This window comes from Oryza sativa, chromosome 9, assembly GCF_034140825.1.
Source record: "Oryza sativa Japonica Group chromosome 9, ASM3414082v1".
NCBI lineage: Eukaryota > Viridiplantae > Streptophyta > Magnoliopsida > Poales > Poaceae > Oryza > Oryza sativa.
In genome coordinates, this window is record NC_089043.1 from 4,547,018 (window position 1) to 4,561,915 (window position 14,898).

Sequence of the window (14,898 nt, forward strand, 5' to 3'; positions counted from 1 at the left end):
ACTGTTTTGCGTACAGGTCTTATTATCTCGGGCTCTTGTACTAAACAAGTATCCATTAATGTCATATCCCTGCCAAGAATTTACTGTAGTTGATGGACCACAAGCCAACCGCTTCATAGTTATTTCATCGGTAGTTTGTTCCTCAGGTAAGTCTAGGTCTCGCAACCAATCTACGAAGAGACGCTTGTGTTCTTTCATTATCCACTCGGTGGTGCGACCCTTATTGTTAGCTCGTATTAGTTCGATATGTTGATCGATGTACGGCTCAACGATAGCAAACTGATGAAGCACGCTGAAGTGAGCTTCTTGGAATGATTTGTGATCATGGGTGACGAATCTCTTCTTTCCTATCGTTCCCCTGCCACTCAATCTGCCCTCGTGTCAGGGCACAGGTACTCCAATTGCATATCCATCTTTGAGGTAATCGATACAACACTCGACAATCTCTTCAGTACTATAACCCTCAACCATCGATCCCTCTGGATGTGCACGATTTCGGACATAACCCTTCAAAACTGCCATGTAACGCTCGTATGACCACATTTGATGGAGGTACAATGGGCCAAGCGCAACCATCTACGGCACTATGTGAACAATGAGGTGCTCCATCATATCAAAAAATGACGGAGGTAAACACATCTCAAGTTGGCACTGTGTCTCATGTGCGAATGTACGGAGATTTCCTAACTCTTCGAGACTAATGACCTTCTGTGACACTGTGTTGAAAAAATAGCACAACCTTGTGATAGCAACCTTTAAATGCTCCGGTTTTATGGCCCTTATTGCAATTGCAAGAAACACTGTAAGCAAGACATGACAGTCGTGTGAATTATAACCAGATACCGACAAATCTTTCATTGAAACTAGTCGACTGATGTTTGATGAGAAACCTATGGGCACTCTGACATCACGGAGTGAGTTGCAAAATGACTTCTTCTCCTCAAGTGTCAGTGTGAAATAGGCTGATGGAAGATATACTTTGCCATTTTTTTCTCCTTCTTGAGGGTGTAACTCTTCCCTGATTCTCATCTCGACTAGGTCTATCCTTGATTGCAGACCATCTTTAGTCTTGTTCGGCATGTCCAACAATGTTCCAACTATGTTGTCAAACACATTCTTCTCTAGATGCATGACGTCTATGGCATGCCGAACCTCCAGATGTTTCCAGTATGGGAGGTACTTAAAAAATATGGAATGCTTCTTGACTGGGGGAGGGAGTTTATCATCTGGCTTCGAACTATCATCTTCCTTCTTACTATCCCCTTGTTTCGTATTCTTCTCGGGTTTCTTGCGCTTTGTCCCCTTTGATGGTTTCTTAGTCACTTTTCCAAACTCGCAAACAATTTTCTCTATCATTGCACACACCTTTTCTCCCGAGGTTGGTTTGGGTGCAGGATCTGTCTCTTCAGTGCCATCGAACTCCGCCTTCATCTTGCGGTACTTGTGATTTGTGCGTAGGAACCGCCGGTGCCGCATGTACACAAGCTTGTTGGAACCCGGGAGATACCTATAGTATGCTCCATTCATGAAGATCACACATCCTGTTTTACCTTTAATTTGACCTGAAACTGAAAACATTGCTGGATAATCGTTAATGGTCACGAAGATGATGGCCTTCACTGTGAAGTATTCCCTTAAGTACTCGTCCCACACTCTCAATCCCTCTTTCCATAAATCAGTCATATCTTCCAACAATGGTTCAAGAAATATGTCAATATCAATACCAGGCTGACGGGGTCCCTGTATGAGGATACAGAGTAGTACGTATTTTCACTTTTGACAAAGCCAGGTAGGAAGATTATACATGGTGAGAAGCACTGGCCAAGTACTATGTGAGCTGCTCATGTCTCCAAAAGGATTAACTCCATCAGTACTCAGGGCAAATCTAATGTTCCGTGTGTCTTTAGCAAACTCTCTGTACTGAGCATCAAAGTTTATCCACTGACGAGCATCTGCCGGGTGTCGAATCATCCCATCCTTCTTGTGCCCTTCTTCATGCCAGCGCATTAGTTCCGCATCTCGCGGATTTTAGTATATCCGTTTAATGCGGTCTTTGACAGGAAGGTACCACATCACAAGCTGCGGGATTTTTCTCTGTCATCCCTCAGTTGTGTCAGACGGTTCTAGGCCAGTATTGCTATTCGATTTGTATCGTGTCGCGACCGAGAAAATTTGCATTTTCCCGAACGCTAGTGTATTAATCCCCGTCCCAGGAAAAGCCGGGGTACACCACACAAACATGATACAAAAGGCACATCTTTATTATATCGATAATATTTACATTATTACAAAGACACTTTAGGCTTGACAAACAAGAATAAACAGCAGCGGACTAGCGGGCCTATGGCTCCATCTTCACAGGCGCTCAACTGGGGTATAAGCCAGGACTCCACCTAAGACTTCTTCTCCAAAGCTTCTCTTACTGAAGGGGGGGGGGAAAGATTGAGCAAGAATGAGTACAACCACAGTACTCAGCAAGTCCCACCGGGAGATGCATGATTAATGCGAGGGAGTACAAGGGGTAATAATATAGGGGTTAAGTTTTGCAGTAAACATCATTTAAAAGTCACTTAGTTGCCCAAAGCTATTTTGTAAACACGATCCTAGAGCTATACAATATTATTAATCCAGGCCGTGGACCCTCACGAACCTGCCTTAACCCAAGGCCTACGATGATTCAGACCGAACTGGCAACCCGACCCTGGGTCCTAGCTCGTTCCAAGCCAACCCAGGCCAACCATTCCACATTTTAGTTGTTAAGCAAGTTTTAAGAATTAAAACACTAACTTGGGTACATTGCTAGGCTTGCCCATAACCGAGGGCACGGCTATTCGAATAGATTTACTCTGATCAGAGGTGTACATCTTTACCCACAAGACACATCTTCCTCACGTGTAACCACGTGCCACATACCACCACGGCATACGGACGAAAGACGTGACATAGTTACCAACCCATCCTAGCCATAAACAAGAGTACCGACCCAGCCCCGCCTTCGGCCGGAACCTCCGGGACAGGTAGGCAGGATTGAGCCCCTAGCAGCAGGACACCAGCCCTATGCCATGACATCTCGACTACCGGGCCGCAGCTCGTGTAGCCTTCATTTGTCCTAGAGATGTCCATCGACCCCCGACTTCGTCCATCTCTATCCGTGTACCTTTGTTTATAACCAGACTGAGCCACAAACTAAGCCTTACCCACTAGACATGTGGAAGTACGGTAGTGCTTTGCAACAGAGGCCCGAGCTTAATCCTTATATTAGCCGGGGTGCTACTTCCCACAACTGGCATGCACCCAAACCCCACCGAAAAACAGGTTTTAGGGGTTTTGAAAGAGGAAGAGAGGTGTATGTCCAATTCCAACATAATCCAACCATCCCATAGTGTCCAAGTGATATGAGAATTCCCAAAGTCTAAAGTTATAAAACCACCTATTGTTGCCTAATTAATCAGCGAAGCATCTACCTAAATTCATACTAGTGGAACCATAAATAGAGTACCCACTAGTTGGGGTTTTGTTTATCCTAGGGTGAACAAGGTAATAATAACAATAGCAATAATAATAAGGTCATAACAAAGGTAAATAGGCATGGCTAAATAAAACATTGATAACGCAGGAATTTAAATAAAGCGATAATGCATTAATTTAAATCAAAATAATTTTATAAACTGAGATTCAATATGCTCAAGGATGATGTGACTTGCCTTGCTTAGAGATAACGGCCTTCTGAACCTTTGGCGATGACCGCGAACCACGCTTCGAGAACCTCCGGAACGATAGAAGCTACGCGAAGCACACAAGCAAAGCTACAAGCCTATAAAGAAGCAATAACAATACATAAAAAGAAAGCACAGGGTTCTTTAGGTTATAACAAACATTAGGAGACTTGAACGGGTCGATTCGGAGCTCGTATGACCAAGACATGATCATCCGAAGTTTAATGCTGTTATATGGAGATTTGCGGATTATTGTAATTAGGTTTTACAACTATAAAACATGTGTAAGCGCTAGCCTGGAAAAGAAAGGAAGGCTGCGCCATTGACATGCGGACCCCACATGTCAACCTAAAGGACCGCGGTAGACCGAGTACACAGAGACGGTCCACGGGTCGACGGAAGCGGACCCCGTGTGTCAACCGAGGCGAGAGGCCGACAAACGGACTTGACTAGACACCACGCGAGCTGCACACGTGAAACCACGCGGCTACCGAGCGGACACACTAACACGGTCACCACACGCACACACGAACGACTACCAACACCGGTACACGGGTACCAGGGTCGATAACCGCACAACGGGCACGGGGCGACACAAAAAGAGCGAGGATGGGGCAGCGAAGGAGAGATCCTTACCACCACGCGACGAGGCGAGGGAACGACAACGACGAACGGGCGCGGTGGAGAGGGACGGGAACGACGGAGACAAACGGCGAGGGGACGACTTCGGCGGCGATCCTTGGACGAAGGCGAGACGCGGCCGGCACAAGGCTTGACGACGCAAAGCCGAGGACGAAGACGATGACGGGGCTGCGGCACTTGACGGAGCGAGGACGACGAACGAGAACGGCTTGACGGAGGGACGAACGCCACGACGACCGGGAACGACGGGAGGACGACGACAACGACGACCAGGGCCGGCGAGGAGGCGACGTGGGCAGCCGGCAGCGGCTGCACAGAGACGAGGATGGCAGGGAACACGCCGCTGCGAATCCGACGACGGAGGCGGCGCAACGAGACAACGAGCCGGCGAGGAGGAACGATGACGACGACGACGAACACCGGCGGGGTTCGGTCGAAGGGGAGGCGAGGCCGAGGGCGACCTTGCCGCTGCGATGCCGGAGGTGGTGGTGGTGCGGCCGACGGCGCACGGGTGGAGGAAGGGCCGACCGGGGGAATTCCGGCGAGGCAGATGGAGAGGCCGGCGCGGCACGGCGGTGTTCCGGCTAAATTAGGGCGACGCCGTGGCCTAGCCGGTGAAGAGGACGGCGTTCCGGTGCCGGGAGAGGTGGTGGCGACGTCGGCCGGCGCACAGGAGACGCGGCAGAGGCGGCCGGAGGCGGAACAGTGGTGACAACACCACTGTTGCCGGCGGGGGCGCACTTCCGGGGGTCTCCACGCGAAACGGAGGGCAGGCCGGGGGAGAGGAGGCTACTGCGACGCCGGGGAAGGCGACGGCACGGCCGGCCGGCGCACGGGCGGGACAGCAGAGGCCGCTGGAGGTGGCCGGCGCTCGGAGAGAGAGGGAGGAGGCGGGGAGGGGTGGTGAGGCCACGGGAGAGCGCGGGAGGGGGCTAAAACGATAGAACGGAGCGAGGGGATTCCGTTTTATAGCGGAGGGAAGCGAGTCGAGCACGGGAGGAGCGGGGAACGGCGGCGGAAAAGGCGCCCGGCGGCCATGGAAGGCGGCCATGAATGGCGCAGCCGTTCCGGTCAAAATAGTGCACGATTAAAGGGGAGATTAGGGGGAAAAGGGAGAAGAAGGAAAGGGGATTAATTCCCCCCAATTAATTTTGGAATCCAACGCTTAAATCGCGCTTATTCGAGGGAGGAACGAACTAGGGTTTTCACGGGAGGGAGAGAGGAGCTGTGCGGGAGGAGGACGACGATTGGGCGGGTGGGACCCACCGGTCAGGCGCGTGGTCAGCGCGCGTGCGGCGCGCGCGTGACAGGCGCATGCGGCGCGGCCTGGGGAGGCTCGGCTGGGCCCGGAGGTGGCCCAGGTGGGAGGGGGCAGGGCGGCCTGGGCCGGGCAGGGGAAGGGGAGGCCCAAGAGAAGGAGGGAAAGAAGGAGAGGGAGAGAAAGAGAGGGAGGAAGGGAGGACTTTGGCCGTGGGCCGAGAGAGATAGAGGGAGGCTTTGGGCCAGACTTGGCCCAAAGGGAGGAGGGGGATTATTTTTAGTTTTTCTTTTTAGTAAACTTTGTTAATTGTTTTTGTTGCTTAATAATTATTTCCGGTGCTCTGAAAATTCAAGTAAAATTTGAGGGCTCGTTTTAGACTAAGGAGAATTTAATAAAAATTCTCTGGACCACATTCGAATTTTTCTTGTACGTATTTTAGTGTTTGCCAATTTCTTTTCGAATTTTAATTAATTCTATTATTCCTTTTAGAAAATAATTTTTATTTCGGGATGAATTTATCAGGACGTGACATACCGGCTAGCACCGCATGTTGGACATTTATCTAAAGAAGCGTACTCTTTCCTGTACAGTATGCAGTGATTTACGCACGCATGAATCTTTTCCACACCAAGTGAAAGGGGGTATATGAGTTTCTTTGCTTGATATGTGCTGTATGGTAGTGAGTTAGGCCTCGGGAGCATTTTCTGCAGAAGTTCTAACAAACTGTCGAAACTGGTATCAGACCATCCATGTCTCGCCTTTAACCTCATAAGTTCAAGAACTGACCGGAGTGTTGTGAACTCACTGTCACAGCCCTTCGACTCATCGTACAAAACTTCCTTTGCTGCAAAGTTATTTAACCCTCTAGCCGACCCCATCAGCACCTCAGGTTCTACATGATGTAACATTTCCTCTAGGTCGATTTTGTTCTCAACAGAACCATCGTCATGCACCATGTCTTCAACTTGTGTCGGAACTACATTTTCAGGCCCGTCCACTTGTTCTTCGCCATGACGTGTCCATATTTCGTACTTGTCCATAAATCCACGAGTTACTAAGTGCTCCTTCACTTTAAAAGCATCGTCGAAGTCCCAGGCTATTTCATTCTTGCAGTCAGCACATGGACAAACTATCTTCCTCATATTGTTCTTCTCAGCGTGTGCCTTGGCAATACCAATAAATTTAGACACTTCGTTTCTATATGGAGACAAAAACCTCGGCCAATGATACATCCATTCCCGACTTTCCATATCTCTAAAAAAATACACATAAAATATTTGCACAATTAATACCAAATTTGTAGGGTTTATTGAAAAAACTTATCGCTATTCAAAACTAATTAACTAAAGGTTAAGTGCAAATTAATAAAAAAATCAAAGTTTATTTCAATTTTTTTACACAGACATGCCAAATTAGTACATTAGGAAAATCTAACAAAATCATATCATCGGCATATTACAAAATACTATAACTATTTTTTGATTGCACCGAATAAATAGACATTAAAAATTTTATTCTCTCTCTATATATGACAAGATCTAGATCTAGATCTAGAACTAGGAAGTGGATGTGATAGCAAAAATAAAAATCTAACATCAACATATCAAAAGAAATAAAATTAAAAAACATGGAGCTCTTCCTTCACAATTTTGCATGCATAAATCCATCACAAATTAAGGTCTAAAAGCTTAAAAAATTGCATACCTAGTGTGGAAATGAGTAGATCTAAGTACCGTAGAAAAATCTCCCGAAGATTTGAAGTTCAAAACCTCCCCCCTATATTTAAGTCACTTTAGGAGAGAGAAACTTCGGGGAGAATGAACAGGGCTCGGGGAGGAAGAAGACTATATAGGGGCATCTTTTCAGGCGGGCCATATAAGCGGCGCCTGCGAAGATTGATCTTCGCAGGCGGACCGCCCCCTCCACCCTGGGTACTTTTTTTTGCCGGCGGGGTTTTGGCTCCGAATTACATGCCCGCCTGCGAAAATCGATCCCCTACGACGCCGAAAATGAGTTTTCTAGTAGTGTGACTAGTCTGGCCCTCTTGTGTTGCATTAAAATCAAATTGCCACGGTCTTCAAAAAACAAGTGACAAACATTTATTGGCACCACATCACAGTCTACTTTATGAACATATTGCTCCCGATAGAAAATGCATCTCTCCGCTCGATTCACCCATTAATTGAATATAACACGGCATAGGAAGCCTTCTCATAGACAAAGATAAATATGCACCAAATCTAAACGGATAGCATTAGTGAAAGTGCCACCACAATTATTAATTTGCATACCTTCCCCTGAATTTTGCACTCTAATTAAAAAATATTACAGCACTGCCCCTTTTCATCAATATTAGAGCTATCTTGCTGTACTACGCATGGAAGCATAGATAAACCATTATTCTGTTTAGCACCATCATCCATTGATAAAACATCAAAATCTCAATAGCATGCAGCTAGAGTATGATCAAGATGTACACCTTCTGAATTTTTCTGATGAACTCTCAGAAATATAGCCCTCTCTAGTTATCAATACATTTTTCTGATTAGGGCAATCTCTCATGTAATGTCCTCTTCTCCCTACAAGTATAACACTGTACACTTCATGATTTTGAACCAGATGCAACGGTAGATTCAACTTTAGATGTGGATTTATTCACCGAACTAGTAGCAAGTTTAGATCCATCTCTAGAAGGAGTAGTCGACTTGAAAGAGACTGACTTACTAGCAGCACATACATTACTGTCTCGCTGAAAAGAACATGAACGGCTAGTGTGACGACTCTTTGGTTGTTGCTCCACCCTCTGAGATATGTTCACCATACTTTATATATATCTCCTATTATAAAAAATTAAAGATGTTTCTGCTGGAATTTTGGTACGTCGTCCGTGTTTGAGTTGGTTATATATCGTCCAAATCCAATTCAACGTGTGTCTAGAATAACTATTATACACCCCTATCCTAGCCCAACCCCTCTCCCTCCCAGCCCAACCCAACCGGCCCACACCATTCCGCTTCCCCATCTTGCACGCTCCTCCTATCGACGTCTTTTTTTCCTCTCCTTTTTTTGTTTTGTTTTTCTCCCAATAATCCTGATCGTCTCCTCCTTCCAATCCCATCTCTTTTCTTTTCTTTTTCCTTATTTTTTTCTCTTCCAAATTTCTCTCCTCAAATATTTTCCTTTTGAATTTATCATTGTTTAAGGTGCATACACAAGTTTGTTACTTTGCAAATGCTTTCCATCTACAGAAAAAAAATATTTACTAATTGAATGATCAAAATTTCAATATTTGGTCTACGAGGTATAACAAAATGCACATGTGTCAACTTATGAAATAGTCACCCAATCGATTTTTGAGGCTATGAAAAAGTGTACATAAGAGATTCTTCGTGTGGTATACAAAAGATTCATATCTTGGAAATAAGCTTTGAAAAGGTTTATTTTTAAAATTAAAAATTTTAAAAGTTCAAAAAGTAAAAAAAAAAAAAACTTGTGATCGGCTCTCCCCGTCCACTCTGCATGCACGATTGGTGATTGGGAGTGGCTGCCCGCTCCCAACTTGTGAAGAGCAGAAGTAAACAAATATGTTTTTTTTTTGAAAGAAGGGAAAAAGCTTTACCTCTTATACATTGATAGAGCAGGAGAAAACCGAAAAAGTTATATACAAAGCCCAAGGAACTCAAGCCCAAAGGAAAAGGTAGAGATCTACACTCCCGCTGGAATTGATCTCGGTTAGCTTAGCCGCTCCCACTGCGATCCAAGCTCGCTCCTCCTCTTTAATCTTGGCAATGATGATGGCAGGCATGGATGCCACTTGTCTGAAAATTCTGGCGTTGCACTCGCACCAGAGTTCCCACGCCATCAGGATAATCATCGATTTAAGGGCCTTCGTAGGATAGTTTGTTGTGCACAAAATTTTTCACAACCAGTCTTCCACTGTTGCGCATTCCCCCCATTCTTGTAGGCGGAGGTCTATACCAGTCCACCTTTGTGCTTCAGCCCAAATTCTTTTGGAGAGCCTGCAGCCTGCGAGTAGGTGAAGTGCTGACTCCGGCACAGTATGGCAGAGTGGGCAAACACGCTAATTAGCCGAACTTCTTTTCTGCACTCTATCAACCGTCCAAACCCTATTCTGAATGATTAGCCACGAGTAGAATTTGCATTTAGGTGGGGCCCAACATTTCCATATGGTCTGGTTGTAGATTGTAGTAGCCACGCCAAGAAATTGCATCCCGTATGCCGAACTAGTAGAATAGATGACATTTGTTGTCAGCTTCTGGACGATGGAGTCCCGCTGGTCGGATAGCGGGCCAACCTGTTGGATCAAGTTCCAAAGACAGACATATTGGCTCAGGTGGTCTGCTTCTGTAGTGTGCATTAGATCTATGTCCCTAATCCAATTGTTGTGGGCAAGGGCGTCGTGTACCGTTCTTGATTTGCGCTTTCAGGCCGTGAAGATGGCTGGTGCGATCTCTTTTGGCGCTTTGTTGTCCAGCGAGTGCGGTCCCAAAAACTAGCCATCTTCCCATCCCCTAGGATGATTGTTGTCGCCGCTAGGGGTGGGCATTCGGTTACTTCGGTCTTATCGGTTCGGTTTATTCGGTGTTTTAAAAGTTCGGTTTCCTAAAACTACAAGCCAAAATTCTTTTTTTCAAAACAAAAACCAAGCTACAAAAACTGATGTAACTTGGTGCGGTTTTTTCGGTCTACGGTTTATACCGATATTGAGCGCGGCGCTTTGCTCATGGGGGTGGCGGTGTCTTGCGGCTAGGGTTAGCATCAATAGAAAGGCCGATGCGGTGTGTTTGGATGGGAGTAAATATTGGGTAAGATGAGATGAAGCTGGGTTCCATGTTGTTGTTGGGTCATGGGTTGAGGTGAGGAAGTGGAGGCTCTAGTTCGGTGTTTTCAGTACATGCGGTTTTCTTTCTAAATGAACCGATTTAGACACCGAACACCGAACTGCGCTAAAATGAAGACCGATGAGAAAACCAAACACCGTAAAAACCGGGATGCGACTACACCGAGACCGGTATCGCGATAGGGCTATCACGCGACGTGCGCAACTGGCGATTCCGCGCCGCGCGCGCCCCATGCCAAAAATGGAAACCACTTTTTCCTGGGCCCCCGCGTGCGCCATCGCTAAAAATGGAAGGGAAAGCGCGCGCTTGCGCGCGCAAGCGCCGTGCGACGCACACGTCGCTAGCTGGCGTGGGCCCCACCTAAGACAGCACGATGCGCCTCTCTCCCCCACTCCAACCCATCAAATCGGGACATCCGGCGACATCAATCCCCACACAGTCGCCACGGCGGTAAAAATCAGAAAAAAATCGCTATCTTGGAAGTGGGGACGGAGGAGAAGCAAATCCAAGAAAATATCCAGGTAAAGTACACATGAAGTTTAAATTATGTCTTCTTTGAGATCCATCCACAAAAAAAAGGAACTAACCTAGAAACTTTTAGATCTTTTCTGTATTCTTCGAGAAATGAATTGATATGAATCTGTGCTGTAATTTTGTAAGTAATATCCTTTTTGATTTCTATCTTCCTTTATACCCTAAATTCACTTTCTAGTGCTGCTGAGAAAATAAGTTGTAGAAAAGGCATGAGTACTGGTGTTTCAAAAATCTCAAAGCAATTTCTAGGAACATGCTACTTACTTCCAGATAAACTTGAATTCACAATCCCTAGTTTAAACAACATGAAAACATCTCATCTAGTTGTCTCTCAGTGCAATTTGAACAGAAAAGTTAATTTACTTCCCAAAATAAACTTGAATTTGCATTCCCTAGTTACATAGGCATGAGCGCTGGTGTTGGAAATCTCATAGCAATTTTACAGAAGTCTCAGTGCATTTTTAATAGAAAGTTACTTCTAACACTTCAATGAGTTACTTCCTAGAAACATTAAGTTACTTCTCACTGTGCATTAAGTTACTTCTCACTATGTATTAGGTTACTTCTCATAGCAATTCTAACCGTCTCAGTGCATTTTTAACGGAAAGTTACTTGTAACAATTCAATGAGTTACCACCTAGAAACTTGCAAGTTACTTCCCTATAAACTTGAATTTACATTTCCTAGTTACACATTTTGTACCTTGTTTCTATATACAGCATAATGCATCACCTAGTTGCGTCTCAATTTCATTTTGTACTGCATCAAAACAAATTGTGAAAAAAAAATCATTAGTATAGCCACTGGTCTTAATTTGAGAAAATTGCTTCCTAGAAAGCATCTAAAAAAACAGAAACATTTGTATCGGTTATTTAATTACATCGAGTCCAGTTATAAAGAGTTACTATCCTGTTGCATGTAACTTACTTCCAAACTGTACTGGCTTACTTCAAAACATATAAATGTTACTCCCTCTAAAACATGCAAGTAATTTTCTATACCACAGATGAAATTGTCTGACAAAGTTACTCTGAAAACATAAAAGCTTTACTTTCATGTGATGTGTAAGTTACTTCTCCCCCCCCAATTACTAAATTACCTCAATGAATGCTCTGTATAAACTTTGTTACTAATAGCCTGAAACACATGCAGCAAAAATGGATTTTGACCTCAACAGTATCCCAGAATTAGTTTCTGGTGAAAATGAACCTCCAGTACACCATTTACTAGTTGATGATGAAGACAGAAGTAAAACATAGTTCCCTATAAATCCACCTGACACTAGCATGGATGATTCCTGCTATAAATTTGGACTACACTTTTGACTTTGAAACTATGTATACTTCTGGTGATGTTGGAAGTTTACAAGCACACAATGTAGCCAATGATGAGATGCAAGTATTTGAAGCCAATGATGAGATGCAAGTATTTGCAACCAATGATGAGATGCAAGTATTTGAAGCCAATGATGAGATGCAAGTATTTGAAGAAATGTCAGATCATGCAGACACAATGCATACTAGTGTTGCAACTGGCGCAACAACTGCTACTGCCAACACAATTTCAAGTCAAGACTCTGGAACAGATGATTCAGAAGTGCCGTACCTCATCTTGACTTTCAACTCAGAGGAGGAAGCAAGGGCTCACTACAACAGGTACGCAAAGCGCGTTGGATTTTCAATCAAAATCAACACTGCAAGGAAGTCAGCCAAAGATGGAGAACGTGACAAAGTAATGTTTGTTTGCAACAAATGTGGTCCAGAAGAAAAAACGGGTGAAGCATTCCCCACAAAGAAAAGGAAAATAAGTAGAACAAGACAGGCTGCCTGCAAAGCAAGGATGACAGTGAAGAGGAAAGGAGCTAGGTGGGAAGTAATTCAGTTTGTTGAAGAACACACACATCCTCTGGTTAGAAAGTTTTCACTCAAGAAGTTCCTAAGGTCACATAGAGCAATACCGAAAGAGGAAAAAGATTTCATCACAATGCTGCACGGAATGAATCTCTCAGCTGGTAGAATTATGAAATTGATGTCGGAATTGTATGGAGGGGCTAGGAATGTACCCTACACTAGAAAAGACATAAGCAATTTCAAGTCAAAGTTGGGGAGTGAGTATAGGTGTAGAGATATTCCTGAACCAATTGCTCACTTCGAGGAAATAAAAAAGGATGACCCAAATTTCTTCTACAAGATTCAACTTGATAAGGAAGACAGGGTGCAGAACATATTTTGGGTTGATGGAGCAGCAAGAAATGCCTACAAAGACTTCAAAGATTGCGTCTCGTTTGACTGCACATACATGACGAACATGTATAACATGCCTTGTGCACCATTCATTGGGATAAACAGACATGGGCAATCATTACAGGTACTCCTTTTTTTTTGCAAAAAAATTAATTCTAAAATATCTGTAATAACTTTGTACATTATAGTACACCATAAGTTACTTGTTGCATTCATTGAGTTACATCAAGTCCTGATAAAAGTTGCTTCCAGTAGAATATGAAGTTACATTTTTTTTAAAAAAAAAAGTAAAAAAGTAACTAAGTTTACAAGCTACATCTTTTAGTGTCTGTTCTATAGTTCAAAATTGTACTGATTTACTTCCAGCAAACACAAACTGTACAAACTACGCAAAATTGTAGTAACTTACTTGCTTCAAAACTGTACTGACTTCCTTATGTGTATTTTTTTTGATATTCAGCTGGGTTGTGGATTTCTAAGGAATGAAAAGACAGAAACCTTTGTATGGTTGTTTCAAGCATTTCTAGAGACTATAGAAGGTGTAAAGCCCACAAACATAATAACTGATCAAGACTTAGCTATGAAGGCAGCTATAGCGCTAGTTTTCCCACATGCTAAGCATCGCAACTGCCGCTGGCATATAATGCAGAATGCTTAGAAGAAGATTGGCCATATATTAGATCATGACAAAGCATTGTGTGATGCATTCAATGACTGCCATGACAACAGCTGGACAGAGTAAGAGTTTGATGCTAAACGGGTTGCAATGTTGACAACATATCATTTAGAAGATAATGAGCACTTCCGACACCTTTGGGAGATGAGATAGTGTTGCGTCCCAGCATACTTTATGCACTGTTTCTTCCCTTTCCTCCAGACTACAGCATAGAGTGAGGGATTTAATGCAGTGCTGAAGCGCTATGTAAATCCCCAAAACAGCATATACAACTTCTTTTTGTAGTACAAGAAGATTCAAGAAAAATCACTGTTGCAACAGATCAGAATGAGTTTGAAGCAGAAGAAACAATCCCTTCTATGTGGGCTTACTATCCGATGAAAACAAAAGCATTGGAGGTCTACACAAGGCCTATATTCAACAGATTTCAAAAAGAGCTGATTGCTTCAACATCATATAAATTGACCCGAACTTCTGAAAACATGTATCTAGTAGAACCGAATGGAGGTCCTGTTAGGAATTATGGATCAAAGGCATTCATTGTATCTGCAAATGTGTTGGACAGGATATACAACTGTGAATGCTGTAAGTTTGAAAGGGATGGCATTCTTTGCTGTCATGTTCTGAAGGTAACAGTCTGTTATTACAGTAAGCTACTTCTCACTGTGCAATAAGCTACTTCTCACTGCACATTAAGTTACTTCTTAATGTGCATTAAATTACTTCTTATTCATTAAGCACTTTTGGCAGGTAATAAAACATATGTTTTTTTCCATGCAGGTGATGACATCTGATTTTGTGGGCCAAGTGAGTGACATTCCAGAACACTACATATTGCCTAGATGGACGATGGTTAAAAAGCCTGAATTGCCTCTAGTTACAAGCATTGGTGAACAAATGCAATTGCCCCCTGAATCTCTGAAGCTAATCAGGTATACCAATATGTGCACAAAATTTACACATA